Source organism: Camelus ferus, chromosome 2, assembly GCF_009834535.1.
Source record: "Camelus ferus isolate YT-003-E chromosome 2, BCGSAC_Cfer_1.0, whole genome shotgun sequence".
Classification (NCBI taxonomy): Eukaryota; Metazoa; Chordata; class Mammalia; order Artiodactyla; family Camelidae; genus Camelus; species Camelus ferus.
The window spans coordinates 29,629,496-29,644,871 of record NC_045697.1 but is presented as its reverse complement, the minus strand read 5'-3'; the positions used below and the strand labels follow the sequence as shown (position 1 = coordinate 29,644,871).

The 15,376-nt window shown below is 39.9% G+C and overlaps 1 protein-coding gene and 1 long non-coding RNA gene across 22 annotated transcripts in view; one reads left to right on the top strand and one right to left on the bottom strand.

Moving 5' to 3' along the window:
- APBB2 (amyloid beta precursor protein binding family B member 2) overlaps positions 1-15,376 on the top strand; it is a 332,928-nt gene that overhangs the window by 73,211 nt on the left and 244,341 nt on the right. For 3 of the 20 annotated variants that reach the window (XM_032496377.1, XM_032496348.1, XM_032496361.1), the window contains exon 3: positions 3,142-3,214. The exons of the other annotated variants lie outside the window; for them this stretch is intronic. The gene's annotated coding sequence lies outside the window, so the exon portion shown is untranslated. The remainder of the gene's footprint in view (positions 1-3,141; positions 3,215-15,376) is intronic. 20 annotated transcript variants of the gene reach the window in all.
- On the bottom strand, positions 3,233-14,636 carry LOC116668609. 2 transcript variants are annotated; one of them, XR_004325827.1, is made up of 4 exons: positions 14,405-14,636; positions 5,257-5,366; positions 4,858-4,915; positions 3,233-3,873 (listed from the first exon to the last, which is right to left on the bottom strand). It is a non-coding gene; the product is annotated as an uncharacterized LOC116668609 (long non-coding RNA). The 2 variants fall into 2 exon arrangements; XR_004325829.1 differs by lacking the exon at positions 4,858-4,915.

Genomic DNA, 15,376 nt, shown 5'->3' with positions numbered 1-15,376 from the left:
TTGAAAAAAAATTAAAAGAATAATAATATTTTGTGACACTTGAAAACTATACGTATTGCAGTGTCCACCAGTAAAGCTTTGTTGGAACACAGCTACGCGCATTCACTGCTGTATCGTGTCTGGCGGTTCCTGTCCTGCAGCAGCAGGGCTGAGTGGTTGTGACAGAGGTTCTATGATCTGCAGAGTGTAAGTTACTTACTCTCTGGTGCTTGACATAAAATCTTTGCCTCCTGGTTTAAACAGTCTTTTACATTTATTCATTTTAAAATTATCATTCACTGTCTACTCTGCTGCTTTTGATGTGCAGTATGGAAAATCCTTGGGTAGGATGGCAGGTTATTCCATGAACTCATCATTTAATTTACAGAATCCCTTTCTATAGCATCTCTAAAGATGGCCACTGAACATCTTCTTGATCACTGGAAATTTAGCTTCAGTTATTAAGAATGCAGGCCGGCAGTTCTTTTTATTTTTCCCCTGACCAAATCATTTATTCAGCAAAGATTTAGTGAGTGCTGACTGTATGCCTTCCACTGTTCTAGGCAGTGGAGATGAGGGATGTCCCTAACAGATGAGGTCCCTGCTCTTGGGACCGTGCATTCTTGTGGGAGGAGGTGGGCCATAAACAAATAACTATAACATATTTTGGGGCAATAAGCACTATGAAGAAAAATTAAGGGGAGGGAGAGAGCTAGAGACAAGAGAGGGCTGCTTAAGAGATGGTGGTGGGCAAAGGCTGCCTGGAGCAGTTACAGTTGAGCAGGACTCAGTCGTGCGAAGACCCAGGAGGTGGCATTTCAGGTGAAGGAAACTGCAGGAGCAAAGGCCCTCAGGTGGGAGTGAACTTGGCATGTTTGAGAAACAGCAAAGATGCCCCTGAGGCTAGAGCGGAGCAAACACAGAGAAGAGTGATGCAGAATGAAGCCAAAATATATGGGAGTGGAGTGAGAGACAGGTTGCATAGGGTACTGCAGGGCAGAAAAAGGACCTAAAATACTCATTTCTGAGAGAATGACAGGGTTTTGAGCAGAGATGACTTGATCTGACTTACATTTTTAAAAGGATTCCATCGAACTAAGAAGCTTCTCCACAGCAAAGGAAACCGTCAACAAAATGAAAAGGCATCCCACTGAATGGGAGGAAATATTTGCAAATCATATATCGGGTGGTAGGGGCTTGGCTGCCACAAGCCCCAGGGCAAGGCAGCATCCCAGGTAGCTCCCCTACACCCTGTCCAAGGTCCGGGTTTGAATAAGCCATCCGTTTTCTGATCAGACTCGGTTGATCACAGACCTAAAATCCTTGAAATCTCACCTAACAAGACAGTGCCCTGTCGTTGCTATTGTTTTGATCCCACTTTTATGGCTGCCTCACATCAGTTGTGTCAAAGAAGAGTCACCCTACAATACTTCAGGACCTTTTAAAGCTAGCTGTTTCAGCTGGGGTACTGACATGGTTTTGGTTTTTGTTGTTGTTGTTTAACCCACAAAATGCCACCATCTGCAATAAACTACACAGAAGGGGAAATATAGCTCCTTCCTTCTGCTCTCCTGTGGACCTTCCCTATTGATCAAACCCAGCCAGGAGCCAGAGGGTAAGGGAGCCTGTGTTTTTGTTTTTACTGAAGTTTGGTTGATTTACAGTACTGTATTAGTTCTAGGTGTGTAGCAAAATGATTCAGTGATTCAGATTATTTGCCATTATAGGTTATTACAAGATACTGAATATTGTTCCCTGCATACTACAGTAAACCCTTGTTGCTTATCTATTTTATATATAGTTGTGTGTCTGTTAATCCCAAACTCCTAATTCATCCCTCCCCCCACTCCCCTTTCTCCTTTGGTAACCATGAGTTTGTTTTCTATGTCTGTGAGTCTGTTTCTGTTTTGTAAATGGATTCATTTGTATTATTTTTTAGATACCATGTATAAGTGATATCATATAATATTTGTCTTTCTCTGACTTAGTATAGTATTCTTTGAGTCCACCCATGTTGCTACAACTGGCAATATTCTTTTTATGGCTGAGTAATATTCCATTCTATGTTTGTATATATGTATATATATCACATTTTCTTAAGTCAATTATCTATTGATGGACACTTGGATTGTTTCCATGTCTTGGCTGTTGTAAATAGTGCTGGATGAACATTGGGGTGCATGTATCTTTTCTAATTAGGGTTTTAGTCTTTTCCAGATGTATGCCCAGGAGTGGGATTGCTGGATCATAGGGTAGCTCTATTTTCAGTTTTTTAAAAAACCGCCATACTGTTCTCCATAGTGGCCACACCAGTTTACATTCCCACCAGCAGTGTAGGAGGGCTCCCTTTTCTCCACAGCCTCTGCAGCATTGATTATTTGTGATGATAGCCATTCTGACTGGTGTGAAGTGATAATACCTCATTGTGGGTTTGATTTGCACTTCTCTGATAATTAATGGTGTTGAGCATCTTTTCGTGTGTCTCTTGGCCATCTGTATGTCTTCTTTGGAGAAATGTCTATTTAGGTCTTCTGCCCATTTTTTGATTGGATTGTTTGCTTCTTTGATATTGAGTTGTATTATGTGTTTGCATAGTTTGGATGTTAACTTCTTGTTGGTCACATTGTAAATATTTTCTCTGAGTCTGTAGGTTGTCTTTTTTGTTTTGTTGGTAGTTTCCTTTGTAGTGCAAAAGCTTTTGATTAGATTCCATTTGTTTATTTTTGCTTTTATTTATTTTGCCTTGGGAGACTGATCTAAGAAAATACTGCTACAATTTATGTCTGAAAATGTTTTGTCTATATTCTCTTCTAGGAGTTTCATGGTGTCGTGTCTTATATTTAGATCTTTAAACCATTTTGAGTTTATTTTTGTGTAAGGTCTGAGGGAATGTTCTAATTGCATTGATTTACATGTGGCTGTCCAGCTTTCCCAACACTGCTTGCTGAAGAGACTGTCTTTTCTTCATTGTATATTCTTGCTTCCTTTGTCAAAGATTAATTGACCATAGGTATATGGGTTTATTTCTGGGCTCTCCATTCTGTTCCGTTGATCTATATATCTGTTTTTGTGCCAATACCAGACCGTTTTGATTACTGAAATTCTGTAGTATTGTCTGAAGTCTGGGAGGGTTAAGCTTCCAGCTTTGTTCTTTTTCCTCAGGATTGCTTTGAGGGAGCCTGTTGTTAAATGGGTCAGCTTCCTGGAGCAAAGAATGGAGTGGAAAAGTGGAGCGGTGAGTGGAATCCTAGATCTTAGGAGACACCTATGACACTTGGGAGTTCCAGCTCTCTGTTGCTTGCCCTCCCCGACCCTAACCCCACCCGCAGACCCACCACAGATGAGCACACATGCATGTATACACACACCCGCCCCTCTCTAAGTTCCCTCTGGTATTCTGAGATCACTTTTCTCATGATTGCAGAGGAGCAGTCCTGCAACATATGCCATTGGATACACAAGGAAGGGTTTGGATAGCCCCACACAATCCGTCTTTCATTCCTGACAGATTCAAAGCACATGTGTAACCAATGGTAGAATTGAACATTTTATTATTTTTAAAAAAGTCTCTTGTGTAGTTGGACATAGGAGAAAAAATACAGTGAGACTGAAATTTAAAACCTTGGTGAACTATATTCAGTTTTGGTTATTCTGGTTAAAAACAAACAAAGCAACCATTGATTTTTAGCCTCTTTGATCCAAATGGTTTTAGTTTTCCACTGTTGGACATATTAAAACTTTGAAGACACAGAAGTACCATTCAGTAAACTGCTTCTCTCAACAACTTCTGCGGTGTCCTGGTGCACTGGAAACCGCTGGTTTCCTTTCAGGGCAGGAGCAGTGAACTCTGAATCAGTCACTCTCTGTGTGAAGTCAGGAGCTTTATATTTCATACTAGGGAGCAGAGAAAAATTTGTTTTTTTAATAATTTGATATTTTAAAAATATTTGACTTTTCATCTGGCTTAGATTCTGAGAATCCAGTGTTCTAGTAACAGAATGGTCAACCTGGCCAACAAGTCTATGGAAGGAGGAATACGGACAAGCTGATTTTAGGTGTTATTTTGGAGAAAGCGGTTCCTATAAAAGGAACTCAAGCTATATCGATGGTGAAACTCATTTTCCTCTCCCCTTTTTCTGGAATCTGGATGAAAACCAAGACCTGTGACATGTTCTCTGAATGTTTTTGGCACCCTAGTTGGAGGCCTAGCTGAGGACTCATGGGGAAAACAAAACTCTCTCTTTTCTATTTATGTTGTAAAACTTAAACATGGTTTATGTTGCTTTAAGTTCAGGGGAAAAAAGTCGTCTTGAACTTCACGTTAGTTTTTGAGCCCCAGAACAGGGTCTGTTTTGTTTCACGGCTTTTGCCTGTGAGTAGGCTTTGCAGAGCAGCATCATTCGTGCGGTCCTGGGGCCTTGGGTTGGGGAGCCCCCGCTGTGTGAGGCGTTGTATTAACGTGTGGCAGCTGAAGCTGTGTGAAGCCATGCTCTCCTCCTGAGTTGCTTCCTATAATTCTTCTCAGGAGATTGGAGACAGGAACAGACACAAGGCCTACAGAAAAAGAGCACCTCCAGAAACCGAGGGGAGTCCTGTCTGTGTGACTGGAGAGAGCAAAAACGCAGCTGGCTTTGAGCCAGGCCTTGAAGGGTCCGCAGTGGCACAAAGTCACGCAGTGGTGTATTTGAATGAGTTCTGATTTCAATTGTAAGCCTCAGTTTTCCTCATCTATAAAATGACAATGGTATCTTTACTGCCCGTATCACAGTACTTTTAAGAGACTAACTTGCAAAATGCACCACAAGCAGTGAATTATTCTCAATGCTGTTACTTATTATCCTGGCTAATATTATCAAATGGTGTCTGTTAAGTATTTACATTTCTTTGACGGTCTGTGTCCTTCCTGGCTCATCTTGTAGTTTTCCAGGAGTTCGATCTAAAAAAAGAGTTACTGTTACTCATGGTGATTTATTAGGCTAACTCCACACAGAAGGGTTTTTATGTGTGGAAGTGTAGCTGATCTCACAGATGCAGTGGAGAGAGTCATTTATTAAAGTGGAGAGAAGTCCCTGCACGGTATCTGGAAAGCAGAGTTCCTTTCTTTAGGGAAGAGTCAAACATAGGGTGGTTGAGTATGTGAATGTGTAGATGCCTAAAGCTCTGGGTTTGTGATGGTTGTAGAGCTTGGGACTTGGAACTCTGTGATTTTTTTAAGGAAAAAAAAACCCAACACTTAAAAAAAAAAATTGAACGTCATAGAGTCTTTCTGAGACTTACTTGAGTTGACTTAGAGAAGTGGAGATGTGGTAATTTCCTTCCGGGGTGTGTTGATTAAAACATGATGAATTAACCAGGATAACCTGGAGCCGGAAGCTTCTTAGTGTTGCCTGAGGGGAAGGATATACGTGCATGAGATTAGGTTTAAAAAACATGTGCTACACATTCAGCTGGAGAGCCTGGTTAGAATTCATTCCCCAAATGGGCCGAGTTCAAACGTTTCATCGCCATGCCTTTTGCTAAAATGACTGGGCCACTCTTCTTTGGAATTGGTGTTACAGGTAGTTTATGAGCCAGTCAGGAAAACTGACTCATGGTCACACTTTTTTCTTTTTTTAAAATAGACTTTTTTTTTTTTAAAGAACAGTTTTAGATTTACAGAAAGATTGAGAAGATAGTCCAGAGTGCTCATAAACTCTCACCCAGTTTTCCCCTATTATTAACGTCTTACAATAATATGGTACGTTTGTTACAATTAAAGGACCAATACTGATACATTATTATTAACTAAAGTCCATAGTTTGTTCAGATTTCCTTAGTTTTTACCTAGGTCAGAAACTACCCTTTTCACTTACTACTTTACCCCATCACATTGGGCAGTTGTTTTCTGATAATAGTGGCTTTTCAACAGTTATTGATGGAGTGAATAAATGAACAAGATGCTCTGCCTGCCCTTAGATTGTTAAAATGTAGTAAGGAAGGATCAGGCCACCTTGCAAATGACACTCACACTAGTGCTATAGAGTTTGGAAGCAGAAGCGCTATGTTTGCATGAATCCTGGTACTGCTATTTACGACCCTTGTGATTGGGCAAGTCATCCGACCTCTCAAAGCCTGCTTCCTCACCAGTGAAGAGAGGGTAATGGCAGTGCCCACCTCAGTAGGGGAGGCATGAAATGAGTGAAGGCAAGAAGCCCTGCGAGGGACCAGGGCCCCACACGTGGGAAGCGCTCAGTAAATGTCAGCTGCAGTTTTTACCCCGTGGGGTAGAAGGTGGTAAGTGTCAGGAGAGGTACAGTGTGTCATGGGGAGTCAGAAGAGGGGAGGTGCATGACCTCCCTCTTTGGGGAGGAGGTTAGGAAAGTCCTCCTAGAGAAGGTGGCATTTGAGATTGACCTAAAAGAATGTCAGCTTTCACCAGAGAGGTGATGACTGGACAGAGGAAATACCAGGTTGAGAAAATATCATACACAAAGGTATGGAGGTGGGAAGGCTTGATGAGAGAACGTTTTCAGGAGGAAAGAAATTATCTACGTAGATGGACTGTGTTCTAATATAGCAAGACAGTAGGACAAGGGCCGTAAAACTACAGGGTCATAGATGTTTTTTACCTCATATAATTTTAAACCTTAAATTCTGAAAGTTTTCACATACAGAAAAAAGAAAGGATATTGTAATGAACATCCATAGAGCCCCATCTGATTTGAATAATTATTAACATTTTTTCCTATTTACTTCATCTGTATAAATTTACATATTATTTTTTGCTGAAGCATTTGAAAATAAATTTTAGACGTCATGGCACTTTACCCCTAACTACTTTAGCATCCACCTCCAAGAAATGAAGAAGCTGCCCCATTAAATGCAATACTATCACCATGCCCAACAAAAGTAACAATAGTCCCTAAATATCATTTATTATCAGCCCATAATCATATTTCCCAAATACTTAGTCCTCTAAGTCTTTAGCATTAAAAAAAATTTTTTTTAACCAGAATCCAAGCAAATGACCATGTATTGCATTTTATTTGATTGTCATGCCTTTTAAGTCTCTTTAAATCTAAAATTCCAATTAAGATGTTAAGACTTCTAGGTTTTGGAGTACAGAGATTATGGTTCTTTCCCCCTCCCCCACCCCATCTACATCCATATAATTCAAAATAAAAACAGTATTGAATCTGAATAAGATAAATGTAAGCAAGTCTGTGTAGATTCAGATTTTTTTCTCCCATCAGGATGATGACTGATGCTAGTTTTGAAATTTCAGCCGATCGCATTTAGCACCTCAGCATACAGTTGCCTTGAGTGGTCAAGCTCTAGACTCACAGAATTCAGTCAAGATACAGGGACTCACTGTTTTCAGTTGAGCTGAATGTCTGGCATGTCTGAAACTTCACAGACAAGAAGCCACATCCTTAGTAATACTGTGTAGACACGCAGAAGAAATTTTTAGTCCTGTTGGATATATAAGCCTTCCAGATTCTGAATTCCAGTCCTTCCAGGTCATTTCATGGTGAGTTTCACAATATTTCTTCAAGGCAAAAAGTCACTTAGTACTGTGGGTTAGAAAACAGAGGATGCAGAACCTTGCTTGTCCTACTTCAACCAGGAACACTCTGGTCACGCCATTGGCTGGTTGGGCGCCTCTTTGTTGTTGGCCCTTCTTGAGTCACAGACATCTGTGGCCAGGCAAGTGTCTGGAGTCGCTGCAGGTACGGGAGTGGGCATGAGATGCCCACCTGCCAGGGCTGCAACTTCTACAATTCACAGGATAAGCCTGGCATCACTTGGAACTCCAGAGAAGAGGAGTCAGGTATTTGGGGAGTGCTTTCCTGCAAACACACTCCCTCTAATTGCCTTTTCCTAATGATCTTGCCTTGTTATGCTTTGGAAGGGGGCTCCTCTGAGGCTCATTTCTTTCCACCTCGCTTGCAGGTGCACAGTGAGTGGTGCTTTAATTTCTTCTACTTAGCCTTGTTGGGGGACCCAGCCCACCCCGCCTCTGCTCAGAGAAAGGCATTTCCACCTCCGTTTCAACTTTCATGCAGTTGTATTGACCCACTTGGAAGAGGTTCAGCGTCACTCCTTGTTTTTTCTTCTGTCCTTAATTTGGTTTGCCTTGTATTGTCTTCCAACTGAATGGATTCCTTCTCTTTCTTTTAAGGGAAAGGAACCTGAGAAAAACAATGCTTGTGGTGGTGACTGCTTGTTAAGGGTAATTACTGTTTTATGTTAATCTACATGTTAAGATGAGCAGACAGGGAATTGCTAAATTCACCATCTTGTTATTTCCCAAGTCTGGTCCTTTTAAGTATACGTGTTGCTTAAATAAAGATATAGCCATGCAGCGTAGAAATGTCCAAATGTACAGTTTTTTTATGCATGTGTACGTATAGCATTTAAAATTTTAATTTCCATCAGCAAGAATCATTATCGAATACTTGGAAATTATAGAAAAGCAGAAAGAAGAAACCCAGAGATAAGTAGCATTAACACTCTGTGGATTCACATCTGGCCATTTAGTCTACGTGTTATATCTCTGTAAATGGGCACAGTTTCGCTCATGCTGTCCAGGATGTTTTGTTACTCAAAAGTGTGGTCCATACATCAGCAGCACTGATGTCTCTTGGGAGCTTATTAGAAATGCGGAAACTCGGGCTCCACCGCAAACATTCTGAATCATGATTTGTAGTGAATGATATTACATATACGTTAAAATTTGGAAGCACTTCTCCAGAACACAGTACCCCCAGGGCAGCAGGTGAAGCAGGTAGGACCCAAAGGCCAAGACTCTCCGTTTCTCTCCATTTCCCATCTGTCACTCTTTCTTAAAATAATTTCCTCGCTATGTGATAAAGATAAAAATAAGGGCAATTTTTTAGTGAGACATAGCAGCCCTGATGAGGAACCCAACTGTCTCATGCATAAACATTTCATTCAGTGAACATTCATTAAGTGCCTACTGTGTTCCAGGCACATATGCGGCAGGCCCGGACCCTGCAGTGAAGACTTGCATATACTGCAGTGGAAGCATGCAGAGGGCAAGGAGGAGGGGGTGGTTGGTTCTGCAAGGATGGGGGGCTGGAAGTCAGAAAGGAAAAATGGTCTCTGGGCTGAGTCTTGAAACATACTTCTGTGAACATGAGTTATGAGTAGTACTTGGTTCTGGAGAGAGCACGAAGTTGGATAAAATGGATCCGTTCCTTCAGGGATTCTGTGCTTGATTTAAGGACAGAGGACAGTGTTTAAAATGATAAATACAATCTGAAGCCCGTTGGTGTTAGGGTAGAACCAGATCAGGGTCTTAATATCAGCTTTACAACTCTGTGACCTCACTTGTCTGAGTATCCATTTCTTCTGTAGATGAAAATGAAATAAACTACTTCAGAGAATTAGTGATTTTTAAATAAGGTAACATTGCAAAGCACTTGCCTACAGTGGGTGCAAATTCAATGCTGTGTGGCAAAGATATTTAAAAAGTGCCAAGTGAGTGCTGTAGACAGAAATATTGAGAAGAAACAGAAAGCAGAGAGGCTGTTTCTACCTGGACTATGAGAGCCCTCATGGCCAATATGGCCTTGAAGATGTGGACGAGGAAGAGACGGTGGAAAGAGTGGGCCAGTGAGAACCGAAGTGAAAGACAAAGCTGCACTTTTGAGACTACGTAGACCAAGAAAAGAGGTAACAGAAACAAGGGATCAGGTTTGGAGGAGGAGAACGCTGTTTCAGACACTCAGTTTGAAGCAGTTGCCAAGAGCTTCAGGTCTGGGATGCAGGTTTGCCTACATGGATCGTTATTCAGATGCACCCTGCTACCCCTCACCCCCCGCCCCTGCAACTTGGTCAGGGGCAGGCATGAAATCGAATGCTCAGCTTTCCTGGTCACCGTGTTTGGTCAGTGTAAATCTTGCAGAGGGACCCTTTTGGCTCACTGGAAGTGTCCACATCTACCCCGGATTTCTTACCCAGATGGAAGACAAGGCAGAAGGTTTTAAACCTTGAGGCTTCCGTCTTCTTCGAAATGTGTGGAGGAGAACTGAACTTCTGTTGCTAGTTTTTATGCATTGTTATCCTTTTCCTTGGGTTTTTTTTTTTTCTCAATCTTCTTCCCCCCAACTAATGACAGAAGAGAAATGAATTGGATAAAAGTTTTTTGAAAAATGGACAAAATGGTGTATCACCCAGTGGTCCATATTTGTATTTGTGTCAGTTTCCTTTCAACCATGAGCTCCTTTATATGGAATAGACACAGCCTGCAAGTAACCACAGTTACTGGCTTTTATAGGGTACGGCCAGCCCACCATATAAAATACTAACATTTTGCCAAATTTGTTTTATCTGTCTCTCTGTTTCTGTCTCTCTTTGTCTCTGAGTATGCAAACTTTAAAGCATTTTTGCTGAACCGTTTGAGTTAGTTGTAGAGATCATGACTCTTTACCCAGAATACTTTACCATGTATCTCCCAAGCACAAGAATATTCTCCCCTTAACCCAAAATACCTATTCAAATTTCCCCAGTTATTCCCATAATGTCTTTTATAACCCCTCTCCTCATCCACAATTCATCAACAGTCATTCATTGCATTTGTCTCCTTTCCTTTAATCCAGAACAGTCACCCTGGTTTTGTTTTATTTTTGTCATTCATGGCACTGATATCTTGGAAAATTCCAAGACAGTTGCCTTGTAGAAAGCACCATAATCTGGCTTTGTTAGATTGTTACTTTATGAGGAGATACAGTTTAAGCCTTTTGACAAACACACTACATAGTGGTTGTGGAGACATGTGATGTTCGATTATCCTATAATTGATTATGCCAACCATCACTTGGGTAAGGTGGTCTGCCAGAACTCTCCATTATAAAGATACCTTTCCCCCTCAGTAAGTGGTAAGTAATCAGCGGGGTGATACTCTGAGACTGTGTGAGTATCCTGTTCCACAGCATCCCTTTCCCTAATGGTTTTAGCAGCCATTAATGACTGTCTACTGAATCAATCATTGCCTTGGTGGTTGCAAAGTGGGATTTTCTATTTCTGCTCTTCCTTTAGTGTTTATTAGGTGGCTTTCTTTGCAAAGAAGAATGTTCCACTATCCCCCTTCTCATGAGTATCTATGGATTTATGGTTCCTTTTTTAATTCAGTGTGTTCTAATTCATCGATATCATTCTTTCTGTTGTTTGAACTGTCCCACATTTGGCCAGAGGGAGACCCTTCAAGGCAGCTCCTATGTTCTTTTGTCATGTCTGCGTTAATATTTTAGCACTTCTTCGCTCTCTGGCATAGCAAAATGTTCTGGGCTTATCTTGTACTTTCCTGAAGCCCAGGCTGGACCCAAACATTTCTCCTATGAGCTAAGGTATTTAGAAAACAAGATCTGGGTACTCAAGCTTTCCTTTAAAAATGCATATAATCCAGAGGAAGTTTAAAGTCATTAATCATTTGTTAAAGATCCCCCATCTCCCAGCTTCTGCTAAAGTATTCCCATGAAGTAGTTGGGAGTTTAGAAGTTGGAAGGAAATGACCACTGAGAGAAAGAGGCCATCAAAAGTGAAGGTCATTGGGCTTTAGATTCAAGGCGGCACAGTGATGCAAAAAGGGGAAGGAGACAGTGCCAAAGACCAGTTTAGATTATGCTGGAATTCTGCCCACGGAGTGACTGGAGAGCCTGAGAAAATAATTTCTACTTGTTTTCCAGGTAGACTCTGAAAATTGCTTGCCCTTTTTAATATCTGGTAATACTAAGAGAATATATTCCCCCGAGCTACACATATGCTAATTCTTAGAGCAATTTAAGAAATACTGTTTCCGTACTGAGAATTTCTAAGTGCTCTGTATTTTCAGAGTCAGTGTGAAGTATGTATAGATGGATGTATATTTCAGCATGTTGTCCTTTAAAAATTAAAATTCATAGTTTTTATTTTGAACAGTCGTAATTGAAAATAGTATCTGAATTTACTTGCTGATTGTATTTGGTTGCAAATTATTAAAGGTAAATGTGTGCAGCGTTTTAGGCTGCAACTTGTGAGACACAGAAGCCAAGAATTTCAAGGTTATTTTCCAAAGTAATCAATATGCATTTAATAAAATGATAGGGTCTCTGTTCTTGAACAGACTGATTTTTCTGGAATGCAGTATCTCCTCTGTGATCTCTTTTTGTATATAATAGCATAATTAAAAGGTTCATTTGCCTTTTCTATTCTTTAAAACAAAACAAACAAGACATGAAGCCAGTAGCTTTGTTTCCATTTGATAGGGAACTTATGAAAATGCTTAAAAATACAAAAGCAAATTTGAAACAGAAGGGTTTTGTTTTTGTTTGTTTTTCATTGAAGTCAGCATTTTTGAAAGTAAGAAAAAAAAACCAAAAAACAAAAAATAGAGACCAGTACATCTGTACTTTGTACAGCAGGAATATGGTTGTTATTCAGATGTATACGCTGAATGTTACAGATGCTTTGTAATTTTGTGAAACAACCCCCCCCACACACACACGTACACAATCACTGATTTTTAATCCTCAGTGTATTCATGAGAGTGGAGAGCCGTATTACAGCAATTGCTCTACATCAAATCGTTACTGAATATTTAGTGTGCCAGTAAGGTTACACTGAAAATGGAAAGGGATCCATCATTTGAATGTACTGCTGGCAAGCACAGGTAAGTGATCTCAGGTGTGTGGTGGCCAGGTTGTTCCAAATTGGCCTTGACTCCTGAGTGTTCTCACCATTCAGTTCTTAGGTGATGTCACTGTGTGGGGTTAAACTAAGCAGACTTATGACTAAGGAGTCACCATTTTTGGCAAATGGATTATTTTCAAAGCCCAGTTCTATGGTTATTGGGAAAATTTTAATATAACTGAGTTCTTTTGGAGGTTGTAAAGATCAGTCTCTCTTTTCTTGCTTTCTGTTTAAAACTCCCAGAGAGAGGCACTCATCCCCCCACCCAAATCCATCGCTCTTTGTATTTCTTTAATCTCAATCTTGTTTGAAAGGAGCTTTATCCAGAGCACAATTTCTTCATTCATAACTAAATTTCTTTCAGGCATTAAAACAGCTTATATGCAATTATATAATTAAAAATCCTCCTTCATCTGGATTTACTAAATCCATGACTGTTTTAGCCAGTACAAGCAAACTATATTTTGGCCTCTGTAATGGATTTATATACTTTGAACATCTCTGTTGGGACTGTATATGTCCTTGAATTGTGAGGTAGCAAATACCTTCAGGGATTCAGTCATGTGACTGGATCTGTTAATACTTGCGGAGGGAGCATCTGGTGTCCTTGTTCTTGGACTAGTGTTCATTCTACTGACTGGATTCACATGTGAAATTAACATGTGCATAAAAAGAGGTTTGTCCCACCAAATGCCTTAATCCTATTTTTATGTAGAATATTGTTATTTTTAGTTGTGAAAGTAGATGTAAGCACTGTGGAAAATATGAGTATCACAGGAAAATGCAAAGAAAGTAAAAATTATTTGACCCTAATTCTGTAATCTCTAATTAGCAAGTATACAAATGTTGACTTTTTCTTTCATTCCAGTCATTTTTCCAGGTACAATTAACTTTTAAACAAAATTGGAATTGTGTTGAACATATCATCTTATAGTCTGCATTTCCAGTGAACACTGCTTAAAAGCATTTTCTCATTTTATGAAATATCTTACAGATTAAAAAAAAACCTTGTTTATCCATTGCTAAAGATTTATATTTTTTAATTGCTTGAAGTGTTATTACCTATAATAGAAAACTTCTTTGTACATATCTTTATGCATATCTTGGACCTTTTTTTAGGATGAATTCAATCTTTTAAAAATTTATTGGTTTCAAGGAATGACAAGTAATTTATTCAGTTTGTCCTTTTCAGCAAGTCCAGTTAAGCCCTCTTGTCTGCAAGAATCTATCTTTATAACACGATCATGTTGGTCTGTCCAGAGTGGTGCAGTAACACCTCATTTATTTAACACCTTTAGGGAACTTTTCATAAATAAATTTTTCACATAACTGAAACTGACCCTTAGAAGTGTCTCTATTAGGTTATTGTAAACCCAATATGTGAGTGAAGATCTTTTTTAAATGGTATTACATATGTTACTATCCTCTTTAATATAATATAAATATATGAAAATCATAATTTAACCCCTCTGGTTTAAATCACAAGCATCCTTATAAACACTGTTTATAAGGTTATTGTGTCTGTTCTGCTAAAATGCAGTATGTGTGTTTCTAAAAACCACCATGCTATGCAAAATCATGCAGTAAAACCCACAGTACTTCTGGGGAAAATGATCGGGGACGTAACGCTCAACACCTTTATCAGTGACAGGTTAAAAAATAAAGCTAGGAACCGAATCAAAACTGGAGCACAATTTTACACATATTAGTTGGTTAAGAAATAAAGAAATGTGTAATAGCTATGGCACTTTACCTTTAAGTCCGGATGTTTGCCTGTGGACTGAGGCCTTGGAAGGGTTGCAGCTTCTGAGTCACTGTGAAGTGTTGGAAGGAGGGTTACCTGAGATCAGAGGGAAAGTTGGGGCACCCAGTGTGGAGGGGCGGGACTCAGCACACTGAGGGGAACCGAGATCGCTGGCAGATACTTGAGGGTGGGCTTTGGGCATTCTCTGTGTCCTCAGGCAGCTGGGTTCCGCCCTGCGCAATCTTCTGTTATTACCTAGTGTTTCTTGCAATGAAATCATGCCTAAACAAATGTGAAATTCGAGTTGTGCTCAAGTTCTCCCTACTCTATCAACCTTGGAACACACACAGTGATATTGGAGCTCTGAGTGTGCTGTGTGGTACCATGGTGATTCTAGGGGATATTCTGCTTGTCTCTGTCCTAAATGGAGTTAATAGATGTGAGAGCACCTAGAAAAGAATCTGGCATAATAGTCAACACTGTGTAACAGCAATAGTAACAATGTAATAGTAACTGTAACCTAGAACAGTGACAATGACTGTAGGAATAAATAATGCATACTGATGTCTGTGAGATTCTGCCTGCCTTTTGTAGCAGTGCTTCCTGCCTCCTCCTAATCAATCTATTTCTTAGTCTCTTATGGCTTTTAAATAATTGTATCATACTTCTTAGAATTACATCTAATGTGAGGCCCAGAATGGGAGAGCCTGATAGGTGCACAAACATTAGGTTATGGTTTACCTGTGGCGTCTGCTACACCTACTTAAACTCTTTTATCTTATGAATGAGTTATTACCTATATATTCATTCTCAGGATTGTTGGGGAAGTAACTTATGTTTTTAGTGAGATTATCATCAGGTAGAATTTTTGGATTTTCAGTTTTATTAGAAAAAAGTTAACACGACTGTCTTCTCATTACCACTTGCAAAAGTGAAGTGTGCTTAAATGGATACGTCTGAAGGGCATTTAAAAGTTGTTGA